At 39.0% G+C, this 23,187-nt stretch overlaps 1 protein-coding gene across 1 annotated transcript in view; it reads right to left on the bottom strand.

The window, feature by feature from the left end:
- alk (ALK receptor tyrosine kinase) overlaps positions 1–23,187 on the bottom strand; it is a gene marked incomplete at both ends in the record, with an annotated part of 582,154 nt that overhangs the window by 123,494 nt on the left and 435,473 nt on the right. The window lies entirely within an intron of this gene.

The following is a 23,187-nucleotide window of genomic DNA, read 5'->3' as shown; positions in this document are numbered from 1 at the left end:
CAGAACACACTGCGCGCTGACAGTTTGACGATATCATACTGTCACACTGCTTCCCTCTCAGGCTGAAGCAGCACATCCTTTCAGTCATTAAATAAAACATCTTTAAAATCTTTCTGTTAACACAACTGAGTCGACACACAAGCGCAGCTGTCAGGACATGCTCCGTCTCCTGGTGAACGACCCAGACGCGAGGTGAAAAAGTTTTAGACTTTTCATTTTCAGTTTGTGGAAATGACATATGTCTTATCTCAGTGTTTATGTACAAACACTCACTGTGATATGATAAAACGTGTGCAGCCCAGCCTCAGGAAAACACGCAATAAGCAGATTTCTCCACATCTTTGATATGAAGTAGTGACAAACTTTATGGAAGGAAATTGCATTAGGCTGACATGTCTGCAGGTTGCTTCCAGGTGACATTAGCATTGCCATGATCCTGAATACAAAGATGTGTATGTCCTTAAATCTACGTTATTTTAACCCCAACCAGATATGCTTATATATTTAAGCCCATCTATTTCTGGTCATTTTAGCCTGAACTGTGTTGCAGACTTCAAACTTGCATTATTCTAAAGTTAAAGCATAAAAGTGAAAAGCTGTCATGGTTGCACGACAGAGAATTGTATTTTTTGTAACATACTGGGAAAAGTATGAGGACAATGTCAATAATTAACAGGAAAAAAGTAAAGTGACAGGTTTTAGAAGATGGTTTTAAATAAAACCTAAGATTGTAAAGTAGAGGTTTATAACTTTCCGACTGATTTTGATGAAAAATTAAGATTAATATGTACATTTCTGGAGCTGTTGTTGCCCAGGAGTGTCCCGAGGTTCGGAAAATACACTTTGCAAGTACACTGCGTCATGTTACAGCTCAGTTTCACTTTACGTACTGCATCACACGCTAGCAACTGGATATCAACACATTGGCTGCTTTAAAAGCACACAGTGACTGAATGATCAAACCCAGAAGAATATCATTTTTCAATGACTCAGGTGAGATACAGTTCTCAATGAGATACAGTTCATGACATTTCGGAAATAAAATAAAACTGTAACCCTCAGGCCGCATTTAAAAAGAAAAAGCAATCTCACATTTTTCTCCTGAAGGCCGTTTGTAGTCAGTGGATCATAATTAGAAATAATAAACATGAAATACCGACATACAGACATTAAACATGTCTGTATGTACAACAAATCGGGATTTAATTTCATATTTTAATCCATAAATACATCATGACACTTTTTCACATGATAAATTAATCACTTTCTCTTTGAAAGTAAGGTGGGTTTCTTCTAATAACTAACTCTCCTCGTTATACACCATGGCATCAGGAACTGGCTCACCATGGTTCTCCCATGCTCCGTGCAGACAGGATGTACTGGAACACCACCACATGGCGTTGCAGTTTCATGCATCTGTGCAAAAAGGTGGGATGTTTCCATAGGTAGGATAAAATGTTGGAACTTTACAGCCCTGGAAATGGTTACCTGCGTTGACAGCCATTTCTCGCTCTACCCACTCAATATTCATGACTCTCCACAATGAGGGGTTCTGGTTGTGGGACCTGGTTCTAGCAAGAACCTGCCGCAGTGCTGGAGGACAGGATGCTGTCCACTCTCTACCTGCGTTTCCATGACATTTTTTTGCAAAATGAAAGCAATATTTCTAAGTTTTGACAAACAACAATTGTGATTTGCGGGTGTTTCCTTTGGACAGTGTCCAGCATATTAACCTCAAGTCTCGTAAAATCTACTTTTACGAAAATTGCGGCATATGTAAGGGAGCCACGTAGCGTTATTTTGGGGTTTTCTACTTGCTGTGGAGAATTTGCTTGGCTTTTCAAAGCTTTTCTCCCTCATTTTCTTTTCTAGAATTTGCTGTTGTTTGTTCCAAACCTTGCCATCTTTACCAGAAATGAACTGGTCATTATCCCCAGGTCATGTCCAGGGACATGTAAATGTGAAAAAAGTGTTTTCATTACACTTTTGCAAAATGTTTCAATATTGAAACGTCTTAAAAACCATCTTAATGAGAGCGTAAAAACTTTTAGCGACATTTAACTTTTTTTTTTTTTTTTTTTAAAATATAGGTGTTTTCATTAGCGTTTTTTTTAAAATTGCAATATTTTGTCTTTGCATGTTTCCAGGTGTCATGGAAACGCACTTGATAAGATAGTTCAGTTCCAGATAGAGGTGTAAAAGCAGCGACAGAAACCCGTCTGTTTCAGACACTTTCTGCTTTGTTTGCAAAATCACATTTATTTTTTCACAAACACAAATCTTTTTTACACTCATGTAAATTCTTTTCTGCACAGTCACCAAGTTGAATTAATGAGGCGGGTGTTTTCCACCCGGGGCAACGCTTCATGTACGAATGCAAACATTAACTCATTGGCTGCCAGGCTTTGTAGCAATAAACCCCGTGATCTTAGGAGCATCTTGGCTCATCTGTTGGCACTCTGGGGGTCCGATTTGGTCGGACGATTGTGTTGGGGCACCTTCGAGGTATGCACTCGGAACGCATTCACAACATGTGGTGGTGCTTTCCACCTACGGAAACCGTAAAATATATCTTCAGAAGCCAATGAGTTTATTTAAAAACAAGAAAATGAGTACAATTCTGTGTTGAACTGATAGGAGAGAGATCAGCGTATAAGTGGCGCAGGTGAATGCCAAACTAGCTGCCATGAAGTGCTTCTTTACTGACGTTAAAGTGGAACTATTATGTGCATTTCAGGCTAATTTATTTTTATTTCTGAGCCCAGAAGGGCTGGGATTGATCAAGTTATTGTCACAAATGGCTTTATTTACTTCAGACCGACCCTCTCCGTAGGCTGTCAGATCAGCCTGCAGGCAAAACGAGTGGATTGAGACTCTTCCGCATTAAGCCCCGCCTCCCGCCACTGCACTACATCGGGAGCGCACACCGCACCTCCTTTCACCGTCATTGTAACGTCTCATAAACAGAAGGATTAGGCTCATATGAACTCAATAAAAAAACAAAATACAATGTCAACACATAGCATACAGCCCTACATGTTGGAACCTGAATCCGACCCTGAAAACGAAGTGGAAAACAGCAACCCACAGCAACGAATGCAGCAGGATGTCTCTCTTTGGTAAACTCAGCAGCCAACGTTGGAAATAACTTTGTCCCACGTTTTCCACCCGCCTGATGTATTTGTACATGCCCTTGTTAACCAGTAGAAGGTAACCAATCACCGAACCTTATTCCCCGGGACGTCACAAGGATTTCCAAGTAGAAAAAACTCTCTAAAACGACGCATTTTTCGTCGCCATGGAAACTCAAACTCAAACTCAAACATGCGTTTAGGTGATAAAAAACAGTGCTGTTCACATGTCTGATGAGGATTCAACACTGTAGAAAGCTCAGTAAACTCCAAATATCATAATAGGACCCTTTTAACAGCAAACAAGGACAAATTAAAAGGTCTTTGGGTTGGTCGGGGAATACAACCTGGATGTGGCTCCAGCTGGAGGCCATCAGCGTTCCACGACATGCCTCAGTTATTTTCCAAAACTCGTCCAAACCTATAAATAATGTAAACCCAGTGGGCAGCTATTGTTTTTTTTTTTTTTTTTTTTTCTTTTTTTTCCCCTTTTTTCCCTCATTCAGATGCAGCTTTGTGGTCATTCTGCAATCAAGAAGGTGATAAAGAAAATGTAATTCAGCTGATTAAATGCATCTGAGTGAAGGGAGAAGGAGGCTTTGTATACTGCCAGAGATCCAATCCCTCATTTCTAAATGAGCTCCTACAAGTGACACATAATCATTAAGCGAATAAAACTGGAACACTTTGGCTCCTTTCTAAAGGTTTTAACGAGCCACCGTCTTACACTGATGGCATGCTCAGAGAATTTAGCATAACTCAACATTTCAATTATGACAAAAGCTCTGTGAAATGGAGACCCGGGTGTGTTCACTGTGGAGCTCATTCTGTGTGTTGTTAGTGCACAATATAAATGCACATTTTCAAACACGCACAAGTCCCCCCCCCCCCCACAACACAAACAGCCTCTGAGCTTCTCTGATTTCCCCAACGTCTGAACTAAAACTCAACAGGCTTTGCATCCCTGCCTCTTTTCTCTGCTCTCACCTCTTCCCGATCCCTCCCCACTGAGCTGTTTTCTTGCTGCATCTCTTTTCCCCCAATCGTCCCCTACATGCTGGTGTAGGCGTAGGGGAGGCGCTGACCATATGTGGAGTGATGTAGCCGCTAAACAGCCCCCTTTTCCAGAGGAGCTTTGCAGCGTGGGACCTGCTCCCTGCCATTCCCTATGATGGGAGCAAATGAAACCCTACATCGGGGGCTGCCACTGTCTCAATAACCTTGAAATAATTGGCCAACTGTGTAAATCATATACAGTTCTATGCTGTGGCTGAATTCACCATTGTTCCAGCTAAGGGAAAAATTCAGAAGTGGTTTTTCTGCTGAACGATTCGTCGGCGTGAAAAGAAGGCAGCAGAGCAGGACTGTTCGGCTTTGTGTTTGTAACAGCAGACGCAATCTTCTAGAATAAATATAAATAAAGTATCCGATAAATGTCAAACACGCTGCGGATCAGTTAAATCTATACAACAGAGGTGGAAAACATAAAGCGAGTGCTTGCCCATTGCAATCAGCAAACCCTAATGCATATTTAAAGTGAAAAATGTCAAAGTAACACGCCGTTATATTAAATTATATTCATGTGTTCAGTCTGCGGATGTGCTCATAGGGTTGATTAACTGAGCAGTAGATGAAAGCAACGCTGCCAAAGCACATCACTTAAACACTTAAGTTTAATTATTAGTATACCACACAATGCACAGGGGTCCTAAATATAAATAAAATGAAAATGAATGATAACGACTCTTGTGTGGGAATAAGATATACATGACTAACCTGAATGCTAATAATCCTCATTAAAGCCTCTGGGTGTCCTTTAACATGCAGCTGGTTATTTAAAGTCACCTGACCTTTGTTCAGCCTGCTGTTTGGTGAAAGCTTCTCCCATAATGGGAATGTTTTGTTTCAGCCCTCCCGTAAAACAAAATAAAACAGCTCAGACCAACTAATCATGGCTGCCAATTGACAATTCTCATTTCATAATGCTATTCATTTATGCTCCCTCAGTGCTCTGCTCTGGCTAATGCAGGTCTTTTCATTTTCATTTAGCATGTTTGTGTGTGTGCTCGTTAGAGAGGATGCAGGATGGTTACGTCCTAACCACATTAAGGCTTATTTTTCTTATGTGTTCTGGTTTGTATCAGCTCTGAATCTCTTCTGTCAGACTGGTTTTAATGCTTTTCTTGTGCAGTGAGATGGTCTCAAACAGAACAGGCAGCTTTCTGGATAAAGCAGCTTCTTTTTGGGTCTGAGAAACACCCCAGTTTCACCATAGACTGTATATAGAGATGTACGTAGCCTCCATGACGTCACCCATAGATTTCTGTAGAGCTGAATTGAAGCTCGGTGGGCGGTTCCTACCATCGCCATCTTGGCAGCGTCATGCGTGTCGTCTTGTCCAGAAAATATAAATATGGGCAAAGAGGTGGAGCTGAGAGGGGAGCCGAGAGCGTCATGGCGGATGATTGACATTGAGCGAACTCCGAGCTTTCTGTAGCTAAGAGCTAACCGAGCTAACCCGGAGATAACAGGAGCTAACCAGCTAACGGAGGTAAGCGAGCTAAAGCTAAGTCACGTTGTTAACCAGCTAAAAACCGCGGTTGTTCTACGTTCTTCTTACTTGAAGCCGGAGATCGGGTACCTGTCAATCAAAAGGACACGCCCCCTAAATATGCCGAACTATCAAGATTAAATTATTTTTAAACGGGTGAGTTTAAAATCCACTCCCCCCACAGTTGTCATGAAGGTAAACCTGACCTATAAACCGAAAATGGATTTTTGTACCAGGCTGTAAACATGTTTATTTCTGCCGTGAAGTTGGTCTTTTTAACATGGGAGTCTATGGGGATTCTCTGTTTTGAAGCCCCTAGTGGATGAAAGAGGAACTGCAGTTTTATGTACTTCCGCGTAGGCTTCACTTTTAACCACCGGAGGTTGTTGCTTGAGTTTCACACAAACAATTAAAAACGTTTGTCCACATATGCATTAAATCATATTTAAATCATTCATAATCTCACACACTTATACACACACAGCGAGTGAATCAGCGACGTTCTTGCTGTGAGGTTGCAGTTCTAGCCCACCACTCCACCGTGCAGCCCATCATCCAATCACCGAGGTTTCAACTTCATCAGTATCAATTAGTTCATCTTCATTTGTTTCCCAAATAACCGAGCGTTGGTTTCCTAATAAACCTGGAATGTGTGTGAAATTAGTTTGCTCGGGTTGATCATCAGTTAACTCCTTGTTTAACCCGTCGCTTCCTGCTATTTAAGCCACGTTTGGTGCATTTTATTGTCAGGTGGGACCATTTTAATGCTGTGGAGTTGTAGTCTACAGTATAAAGCTTCTGTTCATGCCTGCTTAGCGCTTAACAACCATCTTTCAACATGCTGTGGCTGCATCTTCTCAGAGTTTCTGCAGTTTCATGTTGCTTGTTACAATTTTTCATGCCTCGTTTTAATATTTTAATATCTTGATATTCTTTCTTTTCCAACAGGCAGGAATGTTACAAATGTTAAGTAGATGCAGATGTTTAATGAGTTTGCATCTCAGAGCGTGTGGTGGGTTTACAAGACTTTAGTCTTTACAGTGAAACTACATGAACTCTTCATCCCTCCGGCGTGGCTTCAGGTGTGAGACGGTGCTGCTGAAAACAGGTGAAATCCTGGAAACTTTATGTCCTTTGAAAAACGATTTCATTTTAAATCTTTAGTATAAATGAACAGAGGTTTTACTTTGGGATAATTTTCAGACCCAATTAGACATTCTGCTCTGATCAGGGCAACTCCATTCGGTCCTACGAGGGCCACAATCCAGCAGGTTTTCCACGTATCCTTGCTCCAACACAGCTGACTCAGATTTATTGAGTCATTGTTGAGAACCTGATAGGCTGTTAGATCTATTTAATTTCATTCAGGTATGTTGAAGTAAGGATACACGGGAAACCCGCTAGATTGCTGCCCTCATAGGACCGAACTGAAACCCCCTTGGCTGACACATTGTGTTGGGTGTTTGGTACCAGGACTTGCAACAGCTCCTTTGGATCTGAAAAGAGCTGCAAAGTGGATTCCTTTTGGACTGATCTTGTTACAGAAGCCATCATATGCCAGCAGACTGGTATCTGAAGTTACATTCTGCTGCCAGAAAGACGTGGAAGGACCCGAACTGTGGCGCTGCGTTGTGCTGGTGCTTTAGCTTTGCTCTGCAGTGGAACCTGCACGATATAAAGTTCAACAGATCTGCTTTCTAGTCCAGTTGTTCTGTACTTTTCTACTGTTATTTCAGTGTTACATCCTATTTAATGCCAGTCCTTCTTAGCTCCAGCTAACTTTTTAGCAGTCATCTAATATTCAGCATGAGCTCAGAAGGTGAAGCATAGCTGGCTGTGTTGTGAACTACATCTCTGTCCAGGTTCATTAAGAAGAAAATCCATCAGTAGAAACTGAAAACACTGAAAATAAATAACTCAGTAAAGGTATAAGACGGTACCATGGGCTTACTGACGACAGCAGGATTAGATGCCTCAGTGTTTGACTCGTTTCTTTGGTTACAACTTTCTGTTTGTGCTCCTGTGACTACCTCCTCTATCAGCTTAAAGGGCATTTATCTAAACCTCGATTCTATCTCTGCACTTTACAAACACAAGTGATCTGCAATATTCATTCTTCAAAATATGATTATCTTTTGTCATTCTGTGCTGCCCGTTATGAAAGAAGACACAAATAGATTCAGGCACGAAACGGACCTCTAACCTCTAATTAAAGCGTGTCCATCACCACAAATACAATCATTTCAATTCAAGGCCTGTTTCACAACCCTGTGAGACCTGGCTGGATGTAAATGTGGGGTGAGAGAACTTATCAGCAGTGAAAGCTTACAGGGACACTGCCAAAAACAATCAAAACACACATGTTTTTATCCAGTTATAGGTCAGAAACACAGAACTGGGGACCATTTAGGTACTGTACAGCCCAAACCGTGTCCTGCTGGTCAAATTCCCCTCTGTTAAACAGAAATAACCCAGACATGTTACAAAAAAACACTGCATGGGATGCAAATGGTAGCATCAGATTACAGCGACAAAGCAGTTGAAGCCCGGTCCACCCGGCGAAGTGGAAAATGTTCTGCATCTTAGCTAAACTCCGGTATCCCGTCCGATGCCTCTGCTGTAAAACTGAAGGAAGGGGCTGCAGGAATGGAAGCTGCTTTACATTGTAATAGGATTTTTTCTTTTACACCCTCAGAGACATGGCTTCAGGGTCTGATCATCCAGGTTTTTTTTTTTTTCCCCCCCTTTTTTTTTTTTTTTTTTTTAGATCAAAGAGCTTTTTATTCACGGCAGCAAAATGAGGCTGATTGAAAATGATTCTGCAAACAAATAGGTGCAGACGGAGGCGAGCCGGGGTGAAGGACCTGGGAGGAGGGTTGGTGGGGGGGTGTCGTGATGGATCCCGGATCAGGATCACAACTTAAGCCACATTGATTCGGACTGTCAAATGGCATAATGCACAACAAGCTCGAGCCAATATGTCAAGAGAGGAGCAGATTAGAGCAGCCTGACATGGCTCGGCTCAACGGCTGGCACTTCTCCAAACCAGTAAGGAAACCTTTCAGTGTTGTTAGTTTGGGGGGAGTGGGGGGTGGGTGGTTACCCACAATGCAGCTGGGCTCACTGAAGTTACAAGGCAAGGTGTTCTTGGCTGATTTGGAGGCAGAATTTAAAGCAGGAAATGTTTCTTTTTTCAATTTATTTCAACTTTCAGTCCCCCCCCCCCCCCCCCCCCCCCAAACCCCAAGCAACTAAGTCTGATCATTTTGTTATGAATAAAACCAGTACAAGTATGTCATCTAGGAATACTACATACATTGTTCCCATGCCTCGCAGACAGTCTGGGGATTGTGGTTGGTGAATACTATCAGCTGTAGAAGAGTGGCTTAGAGGACAGTAATCGTCAGGCTTTTACATGATCTCACAGACTAAAACTTGGGATTTGACTCCAGGCGAACATTAACCACGATGAGTTCAGATGAATCACACCTGAATGCAGCCGCCTTAGATTTCTGTGTGAAGCAAATTATTCTGCCACTGAAAAATGAATCATCTGCCACAAGCAAATTACACAAGGATGAAAGAAAAACCCAAACAAGTAAACAAACAGTATGAAAAAAAGAAAAAAAAAAGAGCATGCATGTGAATCCAGCAGGGATTCATGTCAGTGTGGCACTTTCAGGTGGCCTAAAAACAAACCCACAAACACATAATCAGGGAAATGCAAAGTGGAGTGATGATTGCAGAGCAGGTGGGGAGAAGTAAGACGCCTCAAATGCAGCATATTTCTGTTTGAAGGCAGCCTCATGGAGGCGCATACGTCTTTATTAACAGATTGAACACCACACGGTGAAATGGTGGCTAATTTGCAGTAAATGACTGGTGACACTTTAATCACTGTATGTTTACAGTACTTCAATGTAAAGTTTGTATTCTGTAGTAACATTGGAAAAGTTTCAGCTGAAACACAGAAAAATAACAAAACACTGAAGCTAAATGTAAAAAAAAAAAAAAGAAAAGCAACAAAACCAAAGATGGAATTTGATTGAACTTTGTGTTTTTTTTTCATAGGTACAAAGGAAATGATTTTAAATGTAATAGCTGTCAAATTTCGTATTAGACAAGTGGAGGAAAGATAAAGTCACTGCAGAAAACCGAACATGCAAACTTTATACAACCTGCAAAGACAAAAACACAAGAAAAACAGAGTCCTCCTGAACTTGTGCAAGGGCGTAAAATCACCAGTTTGATCACAAATCAACATTATTTCAATTTAATTGATAGCAATATCATGTTTGCCAATGTCTTAAATTCAGACAAATTTTCTGATTTTGATTCTATTTGATTCAGAATCCGCAGATTGAGATTAAATGAAATAGTTGTCATACGAGTGATGTATGCAGAAATGAGAACAGTTTTCCTAAACCCAAAAAAATCGGGATTGAATCGAATCGAGACAAAAGTATATGGTCACAGCCCAAATCTCTAACTATTCTCTTCTCTTCCTCAAATCCACGTCTATGTAACTAATTTCACCAGAATTTCACAAATAATTTCTCTTCCATGAGAAAAAAACTATGTAAATGAACTCTTCTGGCTGCTTTTGGTCGTACGAGCACGCACGTCTGACATATGACTGAATGATAAAGAGTCAATAGGAGCAACTCAGCAGTTGGTGGGACGTCTCTCTACTGTCTCTACCCAGTTTTATGTCCATGACAGAAAGGAGTTCTGTCCTGATGATCATCCATTTCCATGTGCAGTGATGCTTTCTTGCCCTTCATCGGGTCATTGTGTATTTTCTGCATGTCAAGAGACACTAAAACACCCAGATTAAATTTTTAGATTTGAGTCAAAAACTAAAAACAATTCTGTTCCACATCCAAAGAGGTCAAACTCAGCGGCTAGCGTAGGACGGACATGATGGTTGGAGCCATTAAATATTTATGAGGGAAGTTATAAAGGCGCAGACTGAAACAGATGACTGAGACGTCTCGGTGTTAGATGTGTGTTATGGCTGTAAATCAGAAGAATGACATTTCCACGGTAACGCCCGCTGCTATTTTCCCAGCTCACACCCCTTTAGCCTTCCTGTCTTTATGAATACATTTCTTTTAATGTCAAAGTTTAGCAAAGCTTCATATCAGATGTGATATCTATTACATTCCCGCAGATGAGATGAGATCTATGACCTTCACTGTTAAGCTGGATAAATGGTCCGAGCAGACGAGGATGCAGCCGGGTTTTACAATAAATGAAACGAGGCTAAATCAACTGTGAGCACTTAAAAAAATAAGCCAGTGAACTTTGTGTATTCTCTGCAACCACGAGACAAAGTTCGTATTTTAATGTAAATGATGATCAGAAAGACTGAACGTCAGTGAGCACCGATGTTTAATGATGCTAATGGGGTTAAAAAAAAAAAAAGGAGAAAAAACACACATATTGATGAAGAGGAGAAGCACTGGACCAGTAAGAAAACATAAAACTGGAGCAGACTCCTGCATGTTGATGTTTACTGCTGATTAGCAGGTTAAGCAGCCGACTCTCCACTCCGATGTAGGTTACAATTACACAACGAGCTTCAGCGTCTGGCAACGTGTCTGCGGTGGAAAACAAGCCAGCAGCAGCAGCTCCTGTCACTAAAACCCTCATAGACATTAAACATGTGGAAACTGGGAACGCTGGCCAGTTTCTGCTCTGAAATGCCGACTACATCTCATGTTAGTGGTTTTTATTTTGATGAATCTTTATGAGAAGAAGGTGATGAAAGGAAGAGAGTTGATACAGAAATGATAATAAAATGATTATTAGTGGGAGGGCAGAACGCCTTTCTGAAGAAAAAACAAAGTGAAGCAAATTCAGGACAGAAGAAGAAAAAAATCAGTTTAAGGAAGAATAAGTGTGTGTTGTTTTTATCACACTGAAATCTGACGTGCGGTGGAACATGGGTGAACAACAGTCGACATGGTTGCCATCTCTTTGTTGATGAACAGATGTCAGAAGCTGACACACACACACACACACTCCTCATTAGAATTATTGAACAGTCTGATCTTATTGGTGCTGCTTTTATCCTTTGTGAAAAGCATGAATAAGCGGTTTCATAAGCCCATTTAGTCACATATCGCTGCTGAAGTGCACATATCAGGCACCCGTAGCGGTCCGGGACCACACAACGCATCAAACAAGACAAAAACCAGCTGAAAAACATAACATTACTGCCAATTCAACTTAGATACCTTTTATGTGTCCTTTCCAGAAGGAATGTTGCTGCTGAGACACTGCAGAATGCAGGAGCATCAACCTTGTGTGTATGTTTCATGTGTCTGAACAAATCATTTGTAAATACTTAAATAACTTTACAGGAAGAAAACCTGTAAACGTCAGCTCTTAACACCTTACATACACTTCTATGTGGAAACTGTACAAGAAGACAACATTTTACTGATGAAAACTTACATTTTTCAGCTTTTCTGTTAGTTTTAGTGTTAAATGACACCTTAAAAGACAGTGAGTTTATATTTTATTAACCAACCTTGTGGAATAATTTAGCTTCCCAGTCTGTGAAATATAAATTCTTCTTTTGTTTCTTCTGGAAGTGAATTTCCTCCTAAACAGGGATGTTACCTTGTGCGATACATTTTTGCTGCGTAAAATGTGTAGGATTATTCATGGCAGCTCAAGTCAGCTGTTCCTCCGACTGTGTGGATTTGTGAGTAAACCCTCGATGCACAGAGGAATGTTAAGCTGAAATGTGTCAAAACAGGAGTCAAACTAATGTCAAATAGTCACTCTTGTGCTAAAACTATCGCCACACTGCGTGGCAGCAGAGAAAATAGCAGCTCGCTTCATCTTCAAGTGAAATAACAGCAAAAGTTGCATCGTGCCGAATCACAAAGGAAGCACATTATTTCATTTAAATAAAAGCTTTGGATGTTTTTTTTACCCGAATAAATGCCAATAAACAGTAATGGCCGATTGCATGAAGCAGTGAAAGGAGAAAGCACAAAATGTGAAGAGAGTCATGGCTATAAGGTGGATGTTTGTGAAAATAAAGCAGACAACAGAGGTGTAATTGTACTAAACAGCAACAGGGAGCATCATGTGAGATGCTCATGTTATCTGGAGGTTTTTGGTATAGATATATTCTGGTTGAATAAAAATCACCTTTTTCTTGTTGCAGAAGGACTAGATAGTGTTTCACAAACCAAATCTAATGAAGATGTCTCACTAATTTAACATAACATGGTAGTTTTACATTAATACATAAGCAAAATGTACAAATTAAATTAATAATAATTAAACTGAAATAAATAAACAAATAAAAAAATGAAATAAATCACTAACTAACTAACTAAATAAATGAATTAATAAATAAATAGTGCTGTGCTCAGTAGCAGTTTTTCTTCTTAAAACAAAACTGTGCTGCTTTTAAAAAAACAAAAGAAAGAAAAAAAACATTTAGCAAACATTTCTAAGATATTCAAAAAGTTATTTTAGTGGACATAAAGAAAACGATTATATTTCCTGATTTAAAAAAAGAAAAAAAGAAACTGTAGTAAAACTACAGCGTTGAAAGAAAAAAAAGAATCAGGATATCAGAGTGGACTCAAACACCAGTTCCCTGGGTAAAAGTCCACTATACTGTACTGTACTGTACTATACTGTACTGTACTATACTATACTGTACGCTACTATACTATACTATACTATACTATACTATACTATACTATACTGTACTGTACTATACTGTACTGTACTATACTATACTATACTATACTGTACTGTACTATACTATACTATACTGTACTGTACTATACTATACTATACTGTACTATACTATACTGTACTATACTGTACTGTACTGTACTATACTATACTGTACTGTACTGTACTGTACTATACTGTACTGTACTGTACTGTACTGTACTATACTGTACTGTACTGTACTATACTATACTATACTATACTATACTGTACTGTACTGTACTGTACTATACTGTACTGTACTATACTATACTGTACTGTACTGTACTATACTATACTATACTATACTGTACTGTACTATACTATACTATACTATACTGTACTGTACTGTACTATACTGTACTGTACTATACTATACTATACTATACTATACTGTACTGTACTGTACTATACTGTACTGTACTGTACTATACTATACTATACTATACTGTACTGTACTATACTATACTATACTATACTGTACTATACTATACTATACTATACTGTACTGTACTGTACTATACTATACTGTACTATACTGTACTGTACTGTACTATACTATACTATACTATACTGTACTGTACTGTACTATACTATACTATACTATACTATACTATACTGTACTATACTGTACTATACTGTACTGTACTATACTATACTATACTGTACTATACTATACTATACTGTACTGTACTGTACTGTACTGTACTATACTATACTATACTATACTATACTATACTGTACTGTACTGTACTGTACTATACTATATTATACTACACTATTTATTTTAATGTATTTTTTTTAAATAAGTCCAAGATATAATCTAAATTTGCAAAACTAACAATAATTTTATACATTAGTTGGTCCCTTAATAATTCCATTTTCTAAAGCATAGAGATGACAAAAAAAATGTAAACATTAAAGTTCCATAAAACAGAGAACTGTTTTCCATGCATGACACGGCTGTTTTTCCACATTCTGCTGGTCTTTATCTTCCCTGGACGACTTCGGTTAGTGAAAGCTCTTCATGGAAAGAAGGGAACATCATGGTTAAGTGATGAAGTACGAAGATAAACATGTTTAACGCAGTGCCATGGTGACATCCTATATCAGTTCTGCAAGCTCAAAACAAACATTGCAGGCGTCTGAAGAAGTGTCACGATGTCAGGAAATCAAATGAAAGACTTCTGTCATGTGTATGTATGGATGCACATATTTAAACATGTACATATAGCCTGTTAAAAAGGTTTTCATCAGGAGGCTGGAAGGCTTTAGCTGCATCTATTCAAAAGATAATTTCACCGGATTCCCCAATCCGCAGTAAAACAGTCACAAAAGGAACTTCCTCCTACAAAACATCATCATGAAAGTCCCATTGACAGTCGGAGAGGACAGCGACATCGACACGGATGTTTTCACTTTGCGCCTATTTCACATTCCTCCATCTGAGACCAGGTTGCAGAATCATCACATACGGCAGAGCAGCACAACATGTTGACAGCTGTCCCACCCACATTCAGTCGTGTTCATCACCGCAGCTGCTTTCTGTCGGCCTTTTTTCCCTCCGTGTGCCATAATTTCATTTCCTGTAGTTTCCTGCCTCGCCTTTGCTGCATTCTGCTCCGTTGCTTCATATTCTGTCACAACCCTGATGCTTTGAGTCGGTGTCCTCGTACAGCTGTATAATCAGAGCTGTTATTCCGCCCACATCGACTGTTCAGAATAATTCAGAGGTTACAACTCTACAGATGCGAGGCCGTCTAATTATGCTGTATGGCAGCGGTTCTGAGGGGACGAAGGGGTGTAGCAGGGTAAAGAGACACGAGAACGGCATTGTAGCGGAGCGGAAATCACCTTTCCTACAGAGAAATTATAGGAATTATTGTCTGAGTTCATGACAGCCAGAATGTATCAGCTTTGTCATTGAGAAAGTTCTTGCTCATTCTTTTTGGGAAGCTCTATTTTCTTCCATCTAGTCAACGTCAAATTAAACGGCATACCTAATTTAATGACTCTTTTCCTGAACCATAAAGCATGGTGCAGCAGACCTCTGGAAATGACCAGATGTAGCGATGAAAACTTCTCTGAGAAAACCATTACGCCATTACGAAGATGAAAGGCATCAGCAGGGAGAAGGGGGGGGGGGGGGGGGGGGGGGGGGGGGGGGATCACATGGCTCCTTGCACTTTTTAATTATGACCCAAATTCAATTACTTTGCAACTTCAGAGTTTACAGATCCAGAGGAAATTGCTCCAATCGAGTGACAGCGCTTGTGATTAAAACATGTTCACTTTGTAACATAACAACTCGGCAGGAAATGTACGAAGGCTAAAAACAACGGCTAACCGTCTCCCCAACACTAATTGACTAATTTATCATGTGTCCCCAGACCACATCCCATGTTAGATGTGTGGTTTACATGCACATGTGGAACAAAAGAGTTTCTTCCTCCTAAATGAACAAGTGACAGAAATGTAGCGTGCAAAAAAAAAAAAATAAAAAAAAAATGCAAAAGCAAATTTGAAATTGCTAATCCGGATTGCATGGATGTAAACAGGCATAAGAGCGTTTAGAGACCACAGGATGATCTTTGTCAGTTCCACAGACATCAGGAATGCTGGAAACCATGACTCTGGGGTGGTTTCATTTCCGATGCTCCAAGCATGACTGTCGTGCAGCCGTGGTACGCCAACTCTGCGTGGCAGACTACACATTTCACATGTTTGACACTGAGTGTGAAATATCTCCAAACTTTGGAAATAAGTTGCGCCGCCATCAGTTTCTTCTTCGTTGTTTAAACAAAGACACTGCACAAAATGACAATACTGCCCCGAGCCCTTCATGTGGTGCTTTGCAGTCATTTGCTTGGTGTTTAGAGTTCTTATACCCTGTATAAGTCTGTAGTTTAACCTCAGTGCTTATTGATATAGATAATCAAATAATCAGCCCATAAGGAGACGAATGACAGCATATCTGCTACATTGCTGCTGAAATGTCAACAGTGTTACTGTCTAGATTGTAGCCCACTGTGGAGATATATTTAGTAGATCATCCGTAATTGTCTAAGATGGTGAATGCCCCCCCCGAGGAGCACCCATCATCTTCCCACACTGGTGATCAAACAGCTTCACAAAGGCTAGAAATGGCCGATGCAGGTGGGATTACAGTGGTGCACCTCATGGTTGACTGAATCATTTTACATGTGTTGCACAAACAGATGAGAAATAAAGTCCAACAACAGTCCAGTATCTACAACTTAATAATATGCAGGTGAAATAAGTCGAGTGAATCATTCAAAGCAGTGTAGAAACAGCTTTACCGGAGCTGCTCCACATTTCACCTGTTTCCTTACATCAGCATCTTCGTCCTCGGCAGGAATGCCACGATTACGACATTTCTTTGGACAAATAATTCCTTTTTTTTTTTTGTTTTATTTCAGTTGTCCATTTCATTTTAAGGCTAATGCTAAACACCTTTCAGTCATTTTTTATCCCAAAATGCACACAGAAACCAGACACATGCTATTTCCAGAGCAGGCGGCAGACATTCAACAAGATGAACTCAATAAAAGGATGTAAAACTGGTGATTATGAAAGCATGAACATGATTATCTGAAGTAATTGCAATTACACAGTTTAATTAGGTCTTTGTGACAGACCTAGTCCTGACATGAAATGGATCTGACCAATCAGCTGATTTGAATCTGAATGTGAGAGATGCATTTATCAGGAGATGACTGCAAATGTTGTAAACATTTTCTACATTTTCTTAACAAGTAAAACTTAAGCTTCTGAAAAGCTCCTTTATTATTTAGACATCTATGATGGAAAAAAAAAAAAAATCAAGTCTATGGGATTGATTATAAATGGATAAACTGATTTTTTTTGCCTGATTTTGGAGGAATCTGTAGGTTTTCTTAATTTAGACCTTTAAGAGACTGAATTAATAATCTGAAAACCAAACAGGGCAGTGTTAATGATGCTCTCTAGTAAATAAGTTTGCCAGTATTGGCTAGTAAACATCAAACCTAATGCACAAGCTTTTCAAAAGAACACAGAAGAGTGACTTTTAAGGAAGCTGAAGTACAGTGTTCATGTTTTCCTCATGCTGAGGGTGAGCTAAGGCTGCATATTTACTGTGTATTAAAAGAGAATATGTGAGTGGTATTTACTTGAAACCTCAGGCCTGGATTGCATAAAACTATTTTTTTCCCATGTTTAATAGGAAGCACAAGAGTGTGGGTGTTTGGATAAGAGCTTGAAAAGCAGAAATCAATGTGAATGAAAAAGGATTTGGTTTTAATGAGGAACACCGGCTATGCCGTGTAGCAGCAGGGACTTCTAGTAACTGTGCTTCTTCTTTTTCTCCTTTAATTCAGTATGGCTTGAGGTGACTTCTTGCATCGAGATGAGAAAATAGTAGGAATAGTAGGTAATAATTGACTGATCAAATAGTTTGGCTGAAAATGCTTCAAAAGGCTATTAGATGGTCTGCACATTCTGACTTCTGGCTCTTCTCATGTAGGGATGCATCAGGTCCTCGTTTGTGAAACTCACTGATGTATGCTAAATTACTCAGAGCTGAATGAAGACGTGCATAAAAACCCAGTGTTCATTTGGTGGGCTGGTTGAGTCTCCACAGAGACTCTGTTACGGTTCTCACAAGATTATTTTACATTCTTCATGTCCAGGCACTGAACTAAGTTTAAGAACTACAAGTACTTAGTCGGGTGAAATAATATCATTGCTTCAGTGAAATCCCACAAAAGTAAGTCTAATAATACATGACTTGAGTGATGGCGTTTTTTTTTGTTTTTTTTTTTTTTTATCTCAAGAAGAAGTCATTTCTTTGTTATTAAGTAATATGTAATATTACTAAGTACCTGTAATATTCCAAATTCATAAACAATAATGTGAAAAACTGTAAGCTTTTATGTATGTGTGTAAAATGTTAATATTAATATCTAAATATGTAAAACCAGGAACCCTATTCTGATTGGGATTTATTATTCATGGAGAGGGTGAGATTTTGCAAGTTTTACTTCTCACACTCCTTTTTGAAAATGAAATTGTGAGTGTTATGTTGACTGTTTTCTGACTTATCCTTTCTATATCTATTTTTCTTCACATTCATTGGACATTGTACACATTAAAAATCAGTCAAATAGTCTAGGGGTATGATTCTCGCTTTGGGTGCGAGAGGTCCCGGGTTCATATCCCGGACGAGACCCCACTAATGTTACGACTAAGTTTGTCCAGGGGTACAAAGGGGTGGCAACATTAACAAAAGAAAACCAGGAAGATGCGCAAATGAAGGCTTTATTTAGGACCCACTAGTCCTTAAAAAGCATCAAAGGTTAGAAATCATAAGCCAAACAAACCCAACAACAAAAGTATAAACCGAAGCTGGCACCAACCCAGCTGTAATCACAAAAGCGTCAAATCACACCAACACCAAACAGTCAATCTCATTCACAGTCGGTGAATGAGTAGCAAGCTGTGGCACGAAGGCTTAACCAAACCACGACAAACAAAAAAAACAAAAAACGAAGGTCGGCGACAGCCCTTATTCGGGTGGTGCGTGTGGCGACCAATCAGCATCCAGCACATCAGTCTGAGGGCAGTGCCAGGAAGAAAGACCGGTGTATTCAATCTCCCAGGTGATGATGGTTGGAAAGATGATCTGCTAGATGACTGGCCATGGGCCGTAACATAGTTATAAAAATCATGTGGTCCCAAACAGGTTGTAAAATTAATCATTTATCACCTCAGATGTGTAATTATGCCAGATAACAGATGGGTTTCCATCACACTTTTATGCAAAATTAAAGCGATATTTCTAAAATTTAACTAAGTGCATATTTCCACAGAGTAATATTTGGCACATAAGCAGTAATTTTCGTAAAGTCTTGTCCGTGGGACGAGATTTCTACAAAAATTGCGCCTCATGCAGAGTAGCATCGTTTCACAATTTGGTTACAGCTTTTCAAAACCCTCATATCTGTTTCTTATTCCTTATAAACTTCACATTTCACAGTTGATTTCCATTAGGATGCCAATTTTCTTTTCTCTGTAATTAGCTTTAAAAAGATATCCATCTCCTCTTCCATTCATCCACACCACACCATCTTTATGTGAAATGCTCACATGACCCCCTCAATCACGTTTGGTGACATCTAAATGTGAAAAGCTTTTCCAATACACTTTTTGCAATGCATTTCTATATCAACACATTTGAGAGCATAAAAACTTTTAAGTTATTAAATATCACAAAAACATTTTAATGATTAAATATCTGTGAAATTTTCTTACCATCTCAAAAGTGTCCAAAATGAGGTTCTTCCAAATTTCAGTTTCCAACAAGTTTTAGTCATTCGACAGATGGCCTCTATCAGAGTCTAGAATACTTTGGTATCCAAAACAGTTTATGGTCCACTATAGCTGACAGCAAAATGAGGCTAGATAATTCATCTAAATTAATTATAACTGACAATTAAAAACAACTAATTCATTTTATGATCCTTAAGTCTATTTCAATGATTCATCCTAAATATATTTAAAACTACATTTTCCTCCTATGCTCCTCATAGTTAACTGGAGGTTAGCTATGAGGCTAAAAATAAAAATAACAAAATAATTGCTAATTAATTGTAATCAAGTTAATCTTGAGATTGACTTGAGGTTATATAATCCAACCGTACTGTCAGGTGTCCAAGTCTGATTCCTGCAAAAGAAGCCCATATCATCATCCTCCCACCACCATGCGTGACAGTTTGTTTTTTGCTGCTGTGCATTATTACCGGCTACCTCCAAAGGACATGTCTTCACATTAATTTAGTCCTTTGTTCATCTACAACTTTATAACTAAATTATTTTTCTAATGGAAACTGCTGTTGAAGCATTTAAGCTCTACAAGTTTTTACTTTTCAACTTTCAATTTCATAATCCTACAATATACCAGGAGAAAAAGAATGGAGCAACAGTACTCTGTAGGAAGAGGATAAAACGATGCAGAATCTGCTGAAACATTGGCAGCAGCTAAGCTGGAAATTGCTTGTTAGAAATATGATAATATTCTGCCTGAACGAGCACACAAAGCTGCAATCATGTGGATCAAATTCATGATCAAGTTTCTGTCTGCTCCTGTGGAAAGAACTTTATGTTTTATGCAGAAATTTCTGCTAATGTTTGCATCTATCACAGGAAAATGGCAGAACAGTTACATCATGATCCTTTTTATGCATTTCATGAAAAATACAGTTAATTACAGCGAGTAAAGGCTGACTCCCAAAGAGCGTCTATTTTGCAGTTATAAATAAATAACTATTTAGAGCTCAGTTTTTGTGCAACACAAATTAAACTCATTGAGCTGGTGCCAAGGAAGTGAATTCTTTGCTTGTGACCACTCAAGCTTGCCATCACTTGGGATTTCTATTTATTACAGACTGTGCAAAGAAGGTTTTTATGTCTAAAATGTTCCAGCATTATTGTAAGCACATATTACACCCAAGCATAGATATCATTTAGGTTTCACAACGTTATCACAAATTCCCACTTTAGGGTCCCATTAGGTATTATATATGTTATACATAACTTATATGAAAGGAGTGACTGTTCCTGACCATTACAGACACATTAAAACACTTAAACATGCTGTATACTGAGCTGTATGTATGGCTTATTCTTTTGTCACACAAGAAGAACGGCCAGTCATGCAGCTGATTAGATCTCTGTAGAGAGATGCTCTGCTGTTTCTTCCAGTTACAGCCTTTAAATTGAGGGATGTGCTGAATATTGCCAAAACAGAGTCCAATCACGCTCACCTATTGTGTGTACCATGATTAAATTTTGTAATTCTGGGGATGCTCGATGGTGCATCCCAGTGCATGAGTAGTCCTCCTGCGGCTGCGATGAAAGACGACTTTTCTATATTGTGATATTACAGACAGTAAGAACACTGTCCAGATGTTGGGTGTCTGACTCTTATAACTCGCAATTTAATATAAGACAGCTATGTGATGTAACTTCTCAGTGTTTTATTCTTTCAACAAAGCCAGACGAATATCTGAAAATAATATTTTTCATGAAAAACTGTTAGTAGATTCTTAAAGCAGTAGTGAAACCTGTGTAAGACTTCTAAACATGTCGGATAAATGCAGTGTTGCAGAATTATTTTGTTGATGATGAGATGGTGACGAGCTAAACGTGGCTCCTCATGAATAATACGTGAGATTTTCATTCCTGAGACAAGACAGGACCAAGACGCTAAGGGCTTGTCTGTCCCACATTCAAAATGTATGACTTTTCTGCCTGTTGCAAGTGTATCTGCTGCATCTTGTCTTTGTTTGGCCACACCAGCGTAATTCATACATCAATCATGGCGGCAGCACCAACAGAGAAATGATATATGGACATATTTTCAAAGTAATCCATCTGAGAATATAATGAAATGCATTTGTAAATGGAGATGATGGCGAAACAATACCACCAATCTGAATGATCACTGCAACGCCATCTTTTCAAACGCGTCTTATGATGTAATTTGACAAAAAATTTCATATTAAGCTTAAAGTTGTTCTCATAACTTCAGGCTAAAGTTAGCTTTGTTGCGCTAATGTAAATGACCTAGCCTATATGTGCAATGTTATGTGTAGAACGGGGGAGTCCAGCTCCAGGCCTGGAGAGCCACAATCCTGCAGGTTTTCCATACATCCCTGCTCCACCACACCTGACTCAAATTAATCAGTCATTGTGCAGAACTTTGTAGGCTGTTGGAGTCATTCAATAGAAGCCATGTGTCTTGGAGCAGGGAAACATCAAAAACCTGCAGGACAGCGGCCCTCGACGACGGACTTTGGACACTCCTGGTGTACAACATATAGGAACTTTGATCGGACAGCACATATAATGAGTTGCCATAGAGACCAACCTTTAAGCGACCGTCTGAAACATGGAGGGAAATGTAACGTTTCAGACCTGTTGCTGTTCCCAAAGTGTCTAAATGATCAGCAAAACAACTTCTCTAACATTCTAAGCATGCTTAGCCATGTTTACATCCAGTGATGGTCGTCTCTTTGGGTTAATATGTTCTGTCAACATGTTGGAATATGCTAAACGCATCACATAATTATCTGACTTTAAAGACTTTTAAACGATTCTGACTCGTTTGATGGCACAGTTACATCTGTTATGACACGAAAGCTGCAGCCTAAACAACTGGAAATTATACAAAGTGTTCTGTTAAGTGTTGTTTTTCCGAACTGCAACACTTGATGCTACCTGTCAAACCTTCCAATAGTTATTGTTAGAAATTAATTTAAGACTAATACTGTTTTGTTTTGGTTTTTTTTTTTTTTAATAAAACCCACTAAATCCTTTTTGAGTTGTCTAAAACTGGACTAAAAATGAACTAAAACTAATCTAAAGCTAAACAACAAAACAGGATGATTATTGTGTTGTCTGACTGTGACACTAAAACTGCACAAATCTGGATTATCTCTTGCAACATTTTATGATCAAACTTATCTTAAAAAATAGACTTTAATCAGTTAAAATCAATAATTTGCCTCATCATATTTGCTTTAATGTGTTCATGCATACAGAGACTATTTATAAATGCTTCATCTAATTTTGTTAAGACAATTGCACAAAATAATTACTGATACAGACACTGCAAATGTGATTAATCTGCAAATATTTATCTTTTAAATTAAAACTGTTAGTCCTCATCACTGCTTGCAGAATAAAAATGGGGAA

This window comes from Telmatherina bonti, assembly GCF_933228915.1.
Source record: "Telmatherina bonti genome assembly, chromosome: 22".
Lineage (NCBI taxonomy): Eukaryota > Metazoa > Chordata > Actinopteri > Atheriniformes > Telmatherinidae > Telmatherina > Telmatherina bonti.
The sequence above is the reverse complement of the archived record's forward strand: the minus strand, read 5'-3'. Positions and strand labels throughout refer to the sequence as shown.